The 15005-nt window shown below is 43.5% G+C and overlaps 1 long non-coding RNA gene across 1 annotated transcript in view; it reads right to left on the reverse strand.

Moving 5' to 3' along the window:
- Positions 1 to 1340: 1340 nt before the first annotated feature.
- LOC146834659 (uncharacterized) overlaps positions 1341 to 15005 on the reverse strand; it is a 92022-nt gene continuing 78357 nt past the window's right edge. The window contains exons 3-4 of the long non-coding RNA XR_014960320.1: positions 1707 to 1770; positions 1341 to 1567 (exon numbers count right to left, since the gene is read on the reverse strand). This is a non-coding gene — a long non-coding RNA (uncharacterized LOC146834659). The remainder of the gene's footprint in view (positions 1568 to 1706; positions 1771 to 15005) is intronic.

Here is a 15005-nt window from a genome sequence, read left to right on the forward strand (position 1 = left end):
ATATGATGCACCCCTACAAATGAAAGAGCCTCATCACGCTCCATCATTCCCCCCCCTCTGATGACAAGTGTCATCACAATCAATCACACTCCCTGTACAAAATACAGACCTAAACAGATGTCGTAGCCAGTCTGCCCTGCCAAAACCTTTTAGGATTTTGTTATTCTAATAATGACTGTCCTGCAGCCTTTCCATCCTTTTACTAGTCCCAACAGGATAATCACACAAACCACCACTATGATGATGGGCTTCAAGATGTAACCAAGGATTCCTTTTCCAAGGTTAGCAAACCAACTTCCAATCTTTCCAAACCCTTTCCCAACCTTGTTCCAAACACCCTCTGTGGCCAAATCATGCACCTCATGGTGAATCTCAGTGATGTTACTTATATACCTCTTCAGATCCTTGCTATTGTCCGGTATATAAGTACAGCACTGTTGAACCCTCAATACTTCACAGAATCCACCCTCTTTTGCTAACAGGACATCTAGAGCAAGATGGTACTGCATCACAATAGCCCTTATTGACAACATCTCACCATCTAAAAGTAACAAAGACTGAGCTGTATTCGCTGACAACTTATCCACAATGGTAGACAACCTTCTAATCTTAATATCTTTCGGACCACTCCCAGGCTTGGTATCATTGCTAGAAATACATCGCCAACAATTTCCCCTGCACTCGCACCTCGCTTTTCCCTATGATGTAATACATCTTCCAAAGGCCACAAATCCTCTACATCTTATATCTTGGGGAACACTACAGCCACGTAACAAGTACCATACCAATTCATTGGCAACCTCACATAGGCAAAAAATCCCTAACACTCAAGTGTAGGGTCTAAGGGAATTAAAGACCTTATGAGGGTTCAGTCCCCAAGCTCGACAATTGTATTAAGCAAAAAAAAAAAAACAAAGGTCTATACAACTACTACTCGTCTTAAAGAAGTCAAAAATAAAGAGACTACGAATCACCAGCTACTATCAGAGGATTGCTAGATAAAGAATGAGAGAACCCTTCTGAGTGGTTGGAATCCCATCAAACACAGGAACTTGATCAGACTTATCATCTGGGTTTCCATCCTTCCATCCACATGCCCTCTTGATCATAGAGGGATCAATCAGTGGAATTCGTCAGGAAGGGGGTCTAGAAATGAGACCTAGGAAAAATTACAGATTGAATGTGGACTCAGAAAAGTCCTATCTAGTAGTGTAAAGTGGGAAAAAGTGCAGTGCAATGTGAGTGAGTGAATATAAAACAGGATGTATAGCAGAACAAAGTATTTGTATTATGGTGTCTGATATACTCCTAGATTAAAAACAGTGCATCGAGGCAGTTTCATAAATCACTGCCTGTTTATGTGGTCGACATGTTTCAGCTCTGGGGACAATTAGTCCCTAGCTTTCATCAGGACCTGTTTATACATTTGCCACTGCATATATATTGTGCATAAAAGGTGCAGCTAGTCTAAAAAAGCACATTATTTGAAAAGTTTAAAGAGAATTGGAATCAATACAACCTCACTTTCCAAATGTATATCCTCCGTATCACCAGGAAATTATTGCACCTAGAAGAGAATTGTGAGTCGTAATTCACTCATTTGGACTAAATTAAACATCTAGTAGAACATATTTGCAGTGTAGAACTCTTACACCTTCCGACAAACTAATATAATCACAGAACAACACAATCAATGTCTTGCTCACCCGTGAGATACGAGGAATAGGCCTCACCTCGCCTGGAAACAACTCAGGTGTCAGAGGCCCCGCTCTAAAAAAAGTGGAAACAAACGGGGAAAAGGAATTTGTTGTAATCCATATGAAAGAATCTTTCCCACTGCTTAAAGAGACCAACTTTAGTCAACCATTTTGTCAACAAATACAAAAAAGTAGAGCTAAAAATCTCACAACTACAATGTGTAGTATTATCTGTGCACAAAAAAGGTCCAATGTAGACAGAATCAACTCTTGTAAAAGAAAAGAAAACAGTTTATAGTAGAATTCTTAAATGGAGACAAGAAACAGTACTGGTGTGGACCTATCGTAGTTTAAATCACCAATCCACCGAGTTAAAATCACTCCTAAAGCGCAGCTACATAGCAAACCTGCGTGTACATGTGTCTATATTTGCCACACGGTTGAGAACACACTGATATCTAGCTGCAAATCAAGTGTGTCACACTCGAGGGGTCTAAATAGGTACAAAGATCGTTAGGGGAATTGCCAAAACAATCATATAGCACGCAAACAGCAAGAGTGACTCCTAAATACATCACAGAATCTTCCGTTCCTTACCTCTCCGTCGTTACCCCACGCAGTGCCTGAGCTGTGGGTGGAGGTGGAGGCAAACGCGAACGCAAGCTCTTTTATAACTGAAATACGCTGCCAGCTGAAGGCTATCGAGCGTATCAACGGCACTTTTGTCAAGCGTCATCATGGACTACAAAATGACGTCGAATAGAACTACAAAATAGCATGCTGTATATCAAGACGTCTACAACAGTGTGGAAAAAAGGTTGTAAAGTAATGGTGTTGATCGCGAAAAAGTATTTACTTTGCGGGACGATTAGCTCTATTATTAAGGCTGAAGCAAATCCAACACACTAACTTTACGACACTCTAAGATGGCGTCCAAATAGAAGATCAACGTACGCGGACAGCAAATCACGTTGTTTCTGGCGTACGAACATCTGTGAACTCCAAATATATCACAGATCAAAGCCGTCTATAACACGTAGTGTGTCACGCATACAAAGAGCGGCGATATATGTACAAATCTGTGCAGCATTGCTAATGATTACATCAATTCTTGCCCAAGTGTCACATTCAAGAATTACGAGGACAGCACAACATGTCCCCATAGATGCGCCAAACACGCTCCACAAGTTACACGTAGGACTACAAAATGACGTAAGAACGATAGGGAGTGGTAGTTCTTAACTTACAGTCTACTGAATCAAAAACGGGACAAATCTTAAAATGATGCATCTAGCAATGTATCATTATTATTAAAGGAATTTGATAAATTCTTCGATAGAATGGCAATTCAAAGAAACCACTCACAATTCTTGTTCACTCAAGAAATGTGTAGGATTGCGTACATCTACAGACAATAGCCCACCCAGATGTTAAAGCTCGGGGGCCATACCATTGATAGAAGTTATACGGAGGCAAGAATGAACATAATGTGCTCCTTCTCTGTTTTAAAATATATGCAACCTGCTAGTTATCTACGCATAGCGGTCCAAGGTATGGCTTCATTCAATCCCGAACTATCACTGTGTAATTTGAAGACCCACCTTTGTTCCTTATAAAAAATAAACTTTGTTGTATCACTCACATGTGGAGGTATATTCGGTTTTTCTAAGACTGTCCAAGAGAAGTCCTCTGCCTTGTGCTGGTACTCAAGGAAATGTTTCGTCAAAATGGTGTTAGTTTTCTTACACCTAAAGGTACTCTTATGCTCAAGCATACGTAACCTGACTTTCCTTGTCGTCATCCCTACATATTGTCTAGGGCAAGGGCAGGTGATTAAATAGATCAGGTTATCACTATTACAATTGGTAAAGTGAGTCTGTATCCAAGGCCTGTTAGTGCCTATGTCAATTGTTTTTGAATGGCACGTTTGAGGGCACATGGTACATGTCCCACAAGGGTGGTGGCCCTGAACGGCAGGTAGATTCCATAATGTTCCTACGGATCTAGGAAACATGCCCTGTGGTCGAGTGTGAACCACTCTGTCTCGTAGGTTGGTACTCCTTTTTAAGGAAAAAAGAGGGAGAAGAATCTTTTCATTGCTGATGTTAAGAATCCGCCAATGTTTGCGGACGCATTTCTGTATGCCATTTGTCAAATTACTAAATGTACTGACAAAGGTTAGTCGTTCTAGTGAAGGTTTTTCTATGGATGGTTCCAAGAGTGCCTCTCGATTGTTGTTAGTAGCACGTTTGAAAGAACATTTCACAAGTTTGCTTGGATATTTTCTGGCTAACAATTGATCTGTCAATTTGCTAGCATGTTCCTTGTACTTATCCATAGTTGAACAATTCCTACGGACCCGGAGGAATTGTCCATATGGCAGGTTATCTCGCTAAGATTTGGGATGTTGGCTATCGTAACATAATAAAGAGTTGCGAGCCATGGGTTTGCAATAAAGTTCACTTTCTAAACCTGTTGGTGTTGAAAAAATAGACAGATCCAGAAATGCTAGTTTGTTTTTATCCAGTTCCACCGTGAATTTCAAAAATTCATTCCGGGTGTTGAGCCATTGTTGGAATGCTAATATGGACGCAGGATTACCTCGCCAAATCACCAGAATATCATCAATGTATCGCTTCCACAAGCGAATATACTTGTGGAAGGGATTGTCAGGAATCAGAACGTATTGTTGTTCGAATGCATGGACGTATACATTTGCCAAACTAGGAGCACAAACACTGCCCATACTGGTACCTGAGGTCTGAAGGTATACAGTGTCTTCATACCTAAAGAAGTTTTCCTTCATGGCCAGATGGGCACAGACCATGATGAAATGCACTGGTGTTATTGAGTTGAGTTCTGTATCAGTCAAAATACCTCTGATGGTCTCTAGAGTTTCATCTTGTGGAATTGACGTATATAGTGACTCAACGTCAAAAGAGACTAAATAAGTACGTCTTTTGTATCCTGAAGATACGTGGGCATGTTCTTAACTATCTGTCTTAAAAAATAGTCTACAAAGGTAGTCAAAGGTTCTAAATTAGAACCTAGACCAGATATAATCGACCTCCCTAGAGGAGGTTGTTGGGGCTTGTGTATCTTCGGTAGACAGTAAAAATAGGGCATGATTGGATGTGCAGTTTGAAGTAAACCTGCCTCTTGGGTGGTTATTCATCCTTTGCCTAAAGCTTCTTCTACCATACTACTGATGGTTTGTTGAATCCTTTCTGTTGGATCTTGTTGCAAAGGGCTGTAAGATTTCGTGTCGGATAGTTGACGTAGGCATTCCATGCGATATGTGTCAGTGTCTAAGATAACAATAGCACCGCCTTTGTCCGCAGGCTTTATAGTGATTGATGAATCTTCAGATAGAGTTCGTATACAAATCTGTTCTTTCTTAGGTAGATTAGTATAAGTACATTTCTTGTTTTTACATAGTAATCCTATCTCCTCTTTAACTGCTCTCTTGAAAGTGAGCACCTGCGATGGAACCGTGTTGGAGGGAGGATTAAAAGTAGAGCGTTTTTTTAGGCCAGTATTGAGTTCTTCTGTAGAGATATCTGTATATACCTTTTCTCTGAAGAAAAAATGAAGCCAGATTTGTAGCTGGTGATTCGTAGTCTCTTTATTTTTTACTTCTTTAAGACGAGTAGTAGTTGTATAGACCTTTGTTTTTTTTTGTTTAATACAACCTCACATAGGCACAGAAAATACACATTTGGCACCCCCTGCACCACATCTTGCAAGAACTTCTCCGCAGTGGCCTCAATTGTGAAAATTTGATCACATACCCTCATCTCACAAAGACCGTATCATAGTATGACTGTACCTGTCGGATACAAAGCTTCCATCTCTGCTCAAAATCTAAAGCTATTGGACTGAAACTCCCCTTTCTTTGTGTGACAACTCTTCCTGGGTCCATTCAACCTTTCCTCCTCTACTATCAAGTTTTACTGTTAGTTGTCTATGTCTATCTTCCACTTGATCTATAAACTTCTCTATATCGGTAAGTATGTAGGTCAAATTATGATGATGTGCATAAGCTGTATCTAATGTAATGGTAGGTAGGAAATACTTCCCCACTCTATCTTCCTGCTTGTAGTAATCATACTTGTTCAAATGCTTATAATCTGGAACTTCTGAAATCACTGTGTCATAATTAGAGAAGTAGTATTCATAATGACCCTTACCCTAAAACATACTGAGTAACAAACTACAAGAAATACCATACGTTAAGGGAAGGTGGTGTGAACGGATACCCTCCTCCACAGATGCAGGCAGCTGCATAGACACATAACAATCTCTCACATCCATCGTGCTCACATACTCATATAGCAGCTTTGCATAAGCATTAGGCGTGTAATCCCCTTTAGATAAATCTACATGTAACATACGACTGGTATGTTCTAGCATAGCCTTTCCAGCCCCTATGACATCCTCTTTGGTGCTAGAAGTAACACCTTCAACTTCAGCTTCCTGTGAAATTTTTACAGACACAATAATAACTACTGCTATCACTATTATGAGTGTATCTATCATGCACTTAGACCTATGGCTCGAATTTTCAGACTCCATTTTAAACTGTCGGTTTAGTGCAGCAAGAGGATTAACACAAAGTCTCTTTCTCCTCCTCAGATTGCTGTTCATCTAGTTCACACACAGTTCGTTGAAGTTCTGGAAATTGATTCACAGTTCGTTGCACTTTATTTACATAGTTCAAAAAGACTTCCTTAGCCCTCTTTCTTCTTCTACGGAAAGTCCCTAAATTTGTGCTTCTTCCACTCGGGCCTAGGTTATCTTCTTTTTAAAGCAAGCTTTATTTACAATTTACAGTTCAATCAACATTCTCTTATAAGGTCAGAACCAATTTCAACAATGACACGTTGTAGAATCTCCAAACGGACAGCTGCAATTTCTTGTGCTGGTGGCTGATATCCAAAAGTTGGAAAGGACAAATCTTGTAGAATAAAAACTTGCACTCTGCTTAAGATCAACGCCCTCTCGATTTCAGTCCAAGGACTACTAGCTCAATATCAATTTTCAGTTCTGGGGTTCTGCTGATCAATCGTGAAGACCTCAGTTTTCCTGTCCCCGGCATCTGTGATCAGATAGGTCCACTCTGAGGCAGCGTACCTCTGGCAGGGCACTCTTGCTCTTCTCGACCTCCTCTGGCTTTCTTGTGCTTATTCTGCGTCACTCAGCTCCGATTCAGACATTTCAGACACTGGAGCAAGACCTCTTTCAGATGCCAGTCTCAAATTTAGCCTCCTCTGTCTCACAGGCCACGATTCACTTGCAAGCTCTGCTCTTCTTCGCTGCACCTGACCACTTTGCTCACCAGTTCCTTCAGCTGCGTCTGACTGCGTACCACTCACAATGTTACCTTCTCCCACAGAGTCATCAAAATATCAAAATATCTTTATTCGGATATAAAAACATCCAAGAAAAGAACAAAATAATTACACATATTACAGCATAATATTACATACAACTTCGCATATTAAAATTCATTAACACGGTGGAAATAATACAGAAATAGGTCGATTCTGAATGTTTTGTTCATAGTCTTGAAGACTAGATTATACAAAACGACTGGCTGGCTCTAAGTTCATCAATTGATCATTATTAAAGTGCAGGGTGCAAGAGCTATGTAGTGCAAAGAAGAAAAAGCATCGTCCAGAATAAAATATACGATCATAGAAGCTTAAAACACGTGTTATAAAAAGTTTTAACATTAAAAATACCATATAACATCCCTAATACGATAAATCATCTAGTACGTCATTTACATACTTCTTTGGGTATTATTACTGTTTTCTGCATAGTGCGGATCGAATAACATGAGGCGAGACGTCACCTCCTTTACATTGACAACGAGATAACTTATGTCTCGCATCTCGAATTCCTCAATTTTGCAGCAAGTCTTAAAAAGTTCACAGTACAAAACAGTGTAAGAGGTTCCGCAGAAAGTTTTAGATATAACAGCTACCCTGACGTGGGTAAATTTATTCGCTTTTAGGATGGGTTTTAAAAAGACATCCCGCGGGAAATCATATAGGGAACAAAACAATACAAAGTGAAGAGTGTCCTGTGGAGATACCAGATCGCAGCCACAGGGACCCTTTGAACCAATATCTTTTGTGAATCCCGCGGGAACAGCTAAAATGTGGTGTAAAAGGTCCAGTCTAAATCTGGTCATTAAAAATCTGTCATTTTTGTTATAGATTTGTGCCAAATAAGGTTCTATGCCAGCAACGGATTTCGTGAGTATATATGCACGCACTGAGCCTTTCAATAATTCACTATCTTCTCTATGGCAAGCTACCCGCCTCAAGTATTCTGCTTTTATAAGTGTTTTTGATTGGGACGTCATAGAGGTGGGTTCATCAAAACATCTTGCATAGCCCAGCCACTTCAACTTATCCTTCACGAATTTTAGCCATGGAATCTTATGACTTTTTTCCCTTCTAATACAATCTGTAATTATATCTCTGCTGAAGCTAGCATCAGGATTAGTCCAAATTTTAATCCAACACATTATTGGTTTTAGGCTTATTCTATCAGAGAAGTAAGGGAGCCCTAACTCTTCATGTATGATATAGGCCGGGATGCTTTGTGGTACTTGCAAAATCCTTCTAAGAAACTTGTTTTCCTCCTGTTGAATCGTAGAGGTGTTTCTAGTACCCCAGACCTCGCTCCCATACATAATCTTAGAACAACAGATTGAAGTGTATAAATTCAATAATTCGTTCGGGGACCAGTGGCCTAACCTCGTGGCGCGTGACATAATTGAACCCATTATATTTGTGTGCTGTTTACACTTTTCTGTAACTAGTGGCGTGAATTTTAAGTGTTTGTCAAAAATGATTCCCAGATAGTTAAAAACCTCAACCTTCTCGAGCTTATGACCCCCAATTTTGAAACTGAAATTCCTCTTTGGTCTTTTTCCAGCTTCCATGATATAGGATTTTGTTAGGTTGGGAGATAAGTCTAGGTGTGCCATGAACCCACAAAAGCAGTCAATGAGGGCCTGCAGACCCCTCCCTGTTCGTGCGAGGAGTACTGCATCGTCCGCATATAGCAGAACAGGTATACTTCTGTTGGCTACTCTAGGGCAGTCCACCCCCAATTCACCTAGGGCTTTATCCAGGCCATTTATATATATCGTGAATAAAAAGGGCGCTAAAATACAACCCTGTTTCACCCCCCCAGTGCACGCAAAATGTTCAGTTAAGTTCCCTTCATTGCTGTATCTGATCCGGGCAGTTGTGTCCCTATGTAGAGTTTTTAAAATAAAAATCAGACTAGGGTCCACCCCAAGCTACTTTAAAATCTCCCATAATTTTTCCCGGTTGACCCGATCAAAAGCTGCCGTTAGGTCCATGAAAGCAAGATAAACTGTCCCCTCATCGGCAAGAGTATACTTGGCCACCAGATTATAAAGGTTGAGACATTGATCTGAAGTAGAGCGACCCGTTCTAAAACCGTACTGGGTATCTGTAATAATCTTGTTTTCCTCAGCCCAGTCCATCAGACGGTTTAGAATTACCTTCCCTAGAACTTTTGCTGAGACATCAATTAGTGAAATCGGGCGGTAACATTGAGGATCGCTTTTATTGCCCTTTTTAAAGAGGGGAACGATAGTGGCAGTAGACCAAGACCTGGGCATACCCCTTTCCACTGCTGTATTAAAGACTCTAGTGAGTATGGGAGCCCACATGTCAACCTGGGATAAGAATAGATCAGGAGGAATCCCATCTGGGCCCGGGGCCTTATTCTTTGTCAGGGCTTGAATTCCAACTTTAATTTCGTCCACTGAGAACTGGACCCATGAACTTGACAACACGCCTGCATCAGAGATGTAATGAGTCATGGTGCTGCCCTGATTATACAATTTTTTGAAGTGGGAGACCCACGCTTCAGGCAAGATATTGCAGGAGACCTTCACACTATTTGGGGGCTGAAAACTAGGATCGTTAATCACCCTCCAAAACCGTGACATATCTCTCAATTCGGCTGCCTCCCTTAAATTCGCCCATGCTTCATAGTGGATAGATTTTTTCCTCTTTTTTATGGCCATTTTATAGTGGGCCCTACATTCCACTATCTTACTCCTGTCCTTCGGTACCTTTTTAAGTGCCTGTTTAAGTTCTTTTTGGGCTCTGGAGCATGCTTTGTCAAACCATTTCGGTGTGAGATTGGACGGTGCTTGTGATTTGATCCTCAATAGTCTGTCAATATCCCTTGCCATGCTTTCAAATGCGTTTATCAAATCTTGGCCTCTGATTTCTTGGTTTAGGCACAACCATATCCCGCTTTCTGGGTTTGCGAGAAGTTTTTTATAGAATACTTCCCCATCAGTATTAGACCAACGTAGTCGCCTGCCCTGATCAGTTGCTTCCAAATTTCCCCTTAACGTCCGAGGCATTAACTGCACGGAATCATCAGCGTCCATCAATGATAACACCAGTGAGTTATGATCACTGAAGATACTGATTTCTATGTTAAAATCTATGATCCTGCTTTTGAACTCATAAGAAATAAAATCTATAATAGTTTCTTTTCCCCTGCCTTTAAACGTGGGATTTATGATGTTCGGGAGCCTGGGCTTAATCAGGTCCACTGTAGGGACGAGATTGTGTATCCCCAGAATCATGCTTAATTCACTGCCTTCCTGCGTGTGTTCAAGGTGCCAATCACCGGTGGAAGGACAAGAATTCCATGTTCCCCCGACCCATTTCAAATATGGGCATGGGTGACAATTAAAATCGCCCACCAAAATTATATTTGGGGGATGCTTTCCCCCAGAGTGCAAGTCAGCCAGTCTATCCTTCAGGACAGCCAACCTCTGTATTGATTGGCCCGCATTATAAAAATTTATCAAAACAAATTTAGTCCCCTTTTTACTATAACTAAGACCCTGAATATATTCCGAATTCCAGCCCAAGTCTTCCCATGTCCCTTGTAGCGTCAGAGATACATACGTTATTAGTCCTCCTTTCGCTCTTCCCATCATGGATTTTTGGGCGGGCACAAAAAACATTTTGTACCCATCTAGATGGGGGGCATTACTATCCAATTCCCATGTTTCTTGTAAACAAATAATGTGAAACTTTTTGCTGTACTCCAACCATTCCTTGGTTCTTAATTTGGAAGAGATTCCGGCTATGTTCCACGATACTACCCTAAGTTCCCCGTTCCCCGGGGTAGTCACATTCCTTACATGGGAATATTGAGTTTGGAATCCCTTCTGCTGGACTACTCTGATATGCTGCGGAACTAGTCGCTAATTGAGTTGTTACAACCTCATTTTGGGGGATTTCGGGTAGAGGGCTATTACCTATGGAGCCAACATTCTCCCCAGGCCTAATATTGTCTGGAGGTGATGGATTTTCCGGTATTTCTACTTGAGTCTGTCAATCTAGTTCATCCATCACTGCCGCATCAGACAATGGATTGAACCTGTTGGAGACTGACCCCAGTCTAAATGGTCTTGATAGCGGGACTTCCACTCTACTTAGTGGCCCCTGACGCAATACTTTTGCCTGGTCCCTATAGAAAAAATTTAGAGGGAGCATTTTAATAGACGTCCCACTGGCAAAAGCCGCATAACTATAACCCAACAGTTCTTTTACCAGCTCTCGGTGTCTAAGATTGACAATGACGCAATCTCCAGCAAACTTCTTTTTTGAGGGACCAATCCAAGCTACCCTCCTTGCCATGAGAATATGCGTTCTCCACTGCTTAGATTCCTTCACATTATTATGCAACCAGTGACTGACCTTGTTTATCAAGGAAACTGTAGATTCTCCTCTTTCCCCCTTTTGAGCCGGGACCCCTGCTAAAACTATTGTGTAGGGGCAGCATGCGGGAGGCAAATCTAGCGTCGCGAGGCCCGGGGAGCTCAGCACCTGGGCATTTTGAGAACCGGTGGCTGCTAACTGGGCTTTTGTACTAGACTCTTGTTGGAGACTCAGAGGAGCCTGAACCGGGAGAGTGACACTATCATCGCTCACATTGCGATCAACCCTCTGCTTTGACCCTGCTCGTCCCGGGTAAGATACAATCTCTTGCCCATCAGGTGTCGTGATTTGTTGGGGGACTGGGAGAACGCATTTATCCATCTCCAACAGCCTATTGACCTTTTCCTCGATTTTCTTTATATCTTCCACCAAGGGGGCCAAGTGTTTAAGGAAAAGGGCTTCCAACTTGGAATCAAGTGTTTTCATTATCTCCTGTGACCAATCCATTCTGTTTACAGGGGGGCTGGAATGACCTTGTGAACAAGCTGGCCTATTGCTTTCATCCTCAACTATTTTAGGGTCTATTTTGGAACCACCTTTTTTTGCATTTATATCATTTTTATTTTTGCTTGTCCCCTTATTTTGTGGCCTGGTTGAGGACTTCAGACTCTCAATAATGGCGCTTTCTGTGGGGGGGTCTTGCGCTATTAAGGCTTTTTTTGATCGGGTAACTACTACCCTTTCTTTCTCCACTAGAGCGTTAAGATCCCTCTCACCCCCGGGAGTAATCGCATTCTGTTCTTGGACATCCACCTGTGCACCCCCAGGTCCGCTAACCTCCATTTCTACCGCGGGACCCACCACTGACGGTAGCTCGTCATCCCCGTCGCTTTGCCTATTTGTATAAACTTGTGCTACTGTAGAACCCTGGGATTTACTAGGCAAGGAGGGACCCTGACCTGCCGATGTACTCACTCCAGGTGTGACACATTCCGCTATTGTCCCCAATGAAGAGCGTTTATGTGCCAGTAAGGAATCAAGGGACAATCTACGCTCCGTCAGCTGTATCTCATGTGTCAGCAGGGATTCCGCACGTGTAATGAATGCATCTAATGTGCCCCTAACTCCCGTCCCAGGTCTAATTGGTGTTTTTCTGGTTTTCCCCATATTCTCAAAATGACGAATTGAGGCTGACCCGGGAGAGAAAGTCCACAAAGTGCTAGCTTGCCCACTACAGTGAGAGATTGCCCTACTCTGGTGACACGCAGGCAGAGACTGCAGTGAGGTATTACAAAACAGGACGGAATGTTGTGCCCCCAACTGTGGTGCCTCACACAACTGACAGTATAGAATCTGCACACCCCTCCCAGACTTATCTTAGCGTTCTCGGAAGTCTTTCAGTGGCAAAGGAACGATGAACAGCTTGACCAAACGAGCCAAAAGGGATGGCCCAGCCCAGCCTCCTCTGGCCTCGGACGGCCGCAGACGGCCCCGCCCTTGTCCCGGGCTTCTCCCGGCGCCGCCCGCGCGCGTCCCGCGGTGTACGGCGTCCGGCCGCTAAGGCTCCTGGGTAGTGTAGTCTCCCCACACAGCGGCCGCACCCTCAGGTGTCACGGGGCTGCAGGCGGCGGGGGAGACTGGCGATGAGCCCAGGGATTCTGCAACGACTCGTCCAGGGACCACAATGACCAACAAAGCAGGTAATTTCCCCGCGCTTTCTCACAGGGATGTTGACGAGGCTCCCACTCGGCCGAAGACCAGGTTTGAATTTAAGCGCCACTGAGCGCGAGCTGGCGGTGTACGGCGTCCGGCCGCTAAGGCTCCTGGGTAGTGTAGTCTCCCCACACAGCGGCCGCGCCCTCAGGTGTCACGGGGCTGCAGGCGGCGGGGGAGACTGGCGATGAGCCCAGGGATTCTGCAACGACTCGTCCAGGGACCACAATGACCAACAAAGCAGGTAATTTCCCCGCGCTTTCTCACAGGGATGTTGACGAGGCTCCCACTCGGCCGAAGACCAGGTTTGAATTTAAGCGCCACTGAGCGCGAGCTGGCGGTGTACGGCGTCCCACAGAGTCAATACCTGGGCCTTGTGTAGAATGACCCCCCTCAGTTTGCTCTGGGGGGCACCCAGCCTCATCAACACCTTGGCTCGTCCTCTCCTGTGGCATTGCAACCACAGCTGGATTATCTTCTGGGAGAGGAGCTGTTTCTTCAGAGGGTCCTGAAATTCTGCGGGTATGGTAGGCCTGAATCCAGTTCAGCAAGCATCCATACTTCACAGCAGTATTTGTCACCAGAATCACCTGATACAGACCTATCCAGCGAGCATCAAGACAGCTCTTCCTCACGTGCTTGCGCACGAGCACCCAGTCACCAGGGCACAAGTCGTAGCACAGATCCTTCGAGGTTGGTGAAGTCGCAACTTCAACCTGGTGAGACACAGAAAGGACCACATCAGTCAGTCCCGTGCAATAATCAAGGATCAAATTATCTGTGATGTTTATCAAGGATGCAGATGGCACTACTGGCAAGGCATCGCCCTTACCACCAGGATCTCATAGGGCAAGAGACCTGTCCTCCTATCGAGGATACTAATAATATTCATCAGCGCCAAGGGCAACGCATCAGGCCATTTCAGAAACGTGGACGAGCACACCTTTGTCCTTCGCATCTTGAGAGTTCCATTGATTTGCTCCACTATGCCAGATGCCTCGGGCCTGTAGCTACAATGCAGTCTCTGATCAACTTGTAATGCAGCACAAAGTAGCTTCATGATCTCACTATGGAAGTGTGTACCTCTATCTGACCCCAATGAGGTTGGAATCCTGAACCGAGGAATAAGCTCTCTAAGCAACAACTTTGCTACTGTGTGGTTATCACACCTTTGTGTTGGATAAGCTTCTACCCACCGTGAGAAAACACACACCACAACCAGAATGTACCTCAATCCATTGCACCTGGGCATCTCGATGAAATTGAGTTAGATTCTGTTAAAGGGTTCCCCGAGCTCCCAATGTGACTCAATGCAACCACAGTCTTCTTTCCAGCATTCATTTGTTAACACGTAACACATCTGTGACACACTGCTTCAGCAAATGCACTGAACCGTGGGTTAAACAACGTCTGCCTGAACACTCGCACCATGGCATCCCTTCCTATGTGAACTGCTCCATGAATCTGCCTCCCCAAAGTGCTCAGTAAATCGTCTGGTAACACTGCTCGACCATCAGGTGAAACCTAAATACCATCATCTCTTTTCGCACAACCTGCTTTGATCCAACCAGCTTATTCCTTTCCTGATACTTCTCCCTGCAGACGGTTGATCTCATCCCAAGTGTCCGCTATGGCTAACAACATGCTGAGCTATGTTCTTTCTGTGCTCTCCCCATGTATTTCCCAGTGAAAATGCATCCCTGTTCAGCACAGAAACGTGCAACGTCATCGGCATACCTGGAGAGTCACAAAGTCATTTCCCTTCACATGAGCGCCACACTTCACCACAACAATCTCTTTTAGATGCTGAAAAGTTTCCAAAAGTCGTCTTACATATTCCCCATATCTGATG

This window comes from Triturus cristatus, chromosome 4_2, assembly GCF_964204655.1.
Source record: "Triturus cristatus chromosome 4_2, aTriCri1.1, whole genome shotgun sequence".
Classification (NCBI taxonomy): Eukaryota; Metazoa; Chordata; class Amphibia; order Caudata; family Salamandridae; genus Triturus; species Triturus cristatus.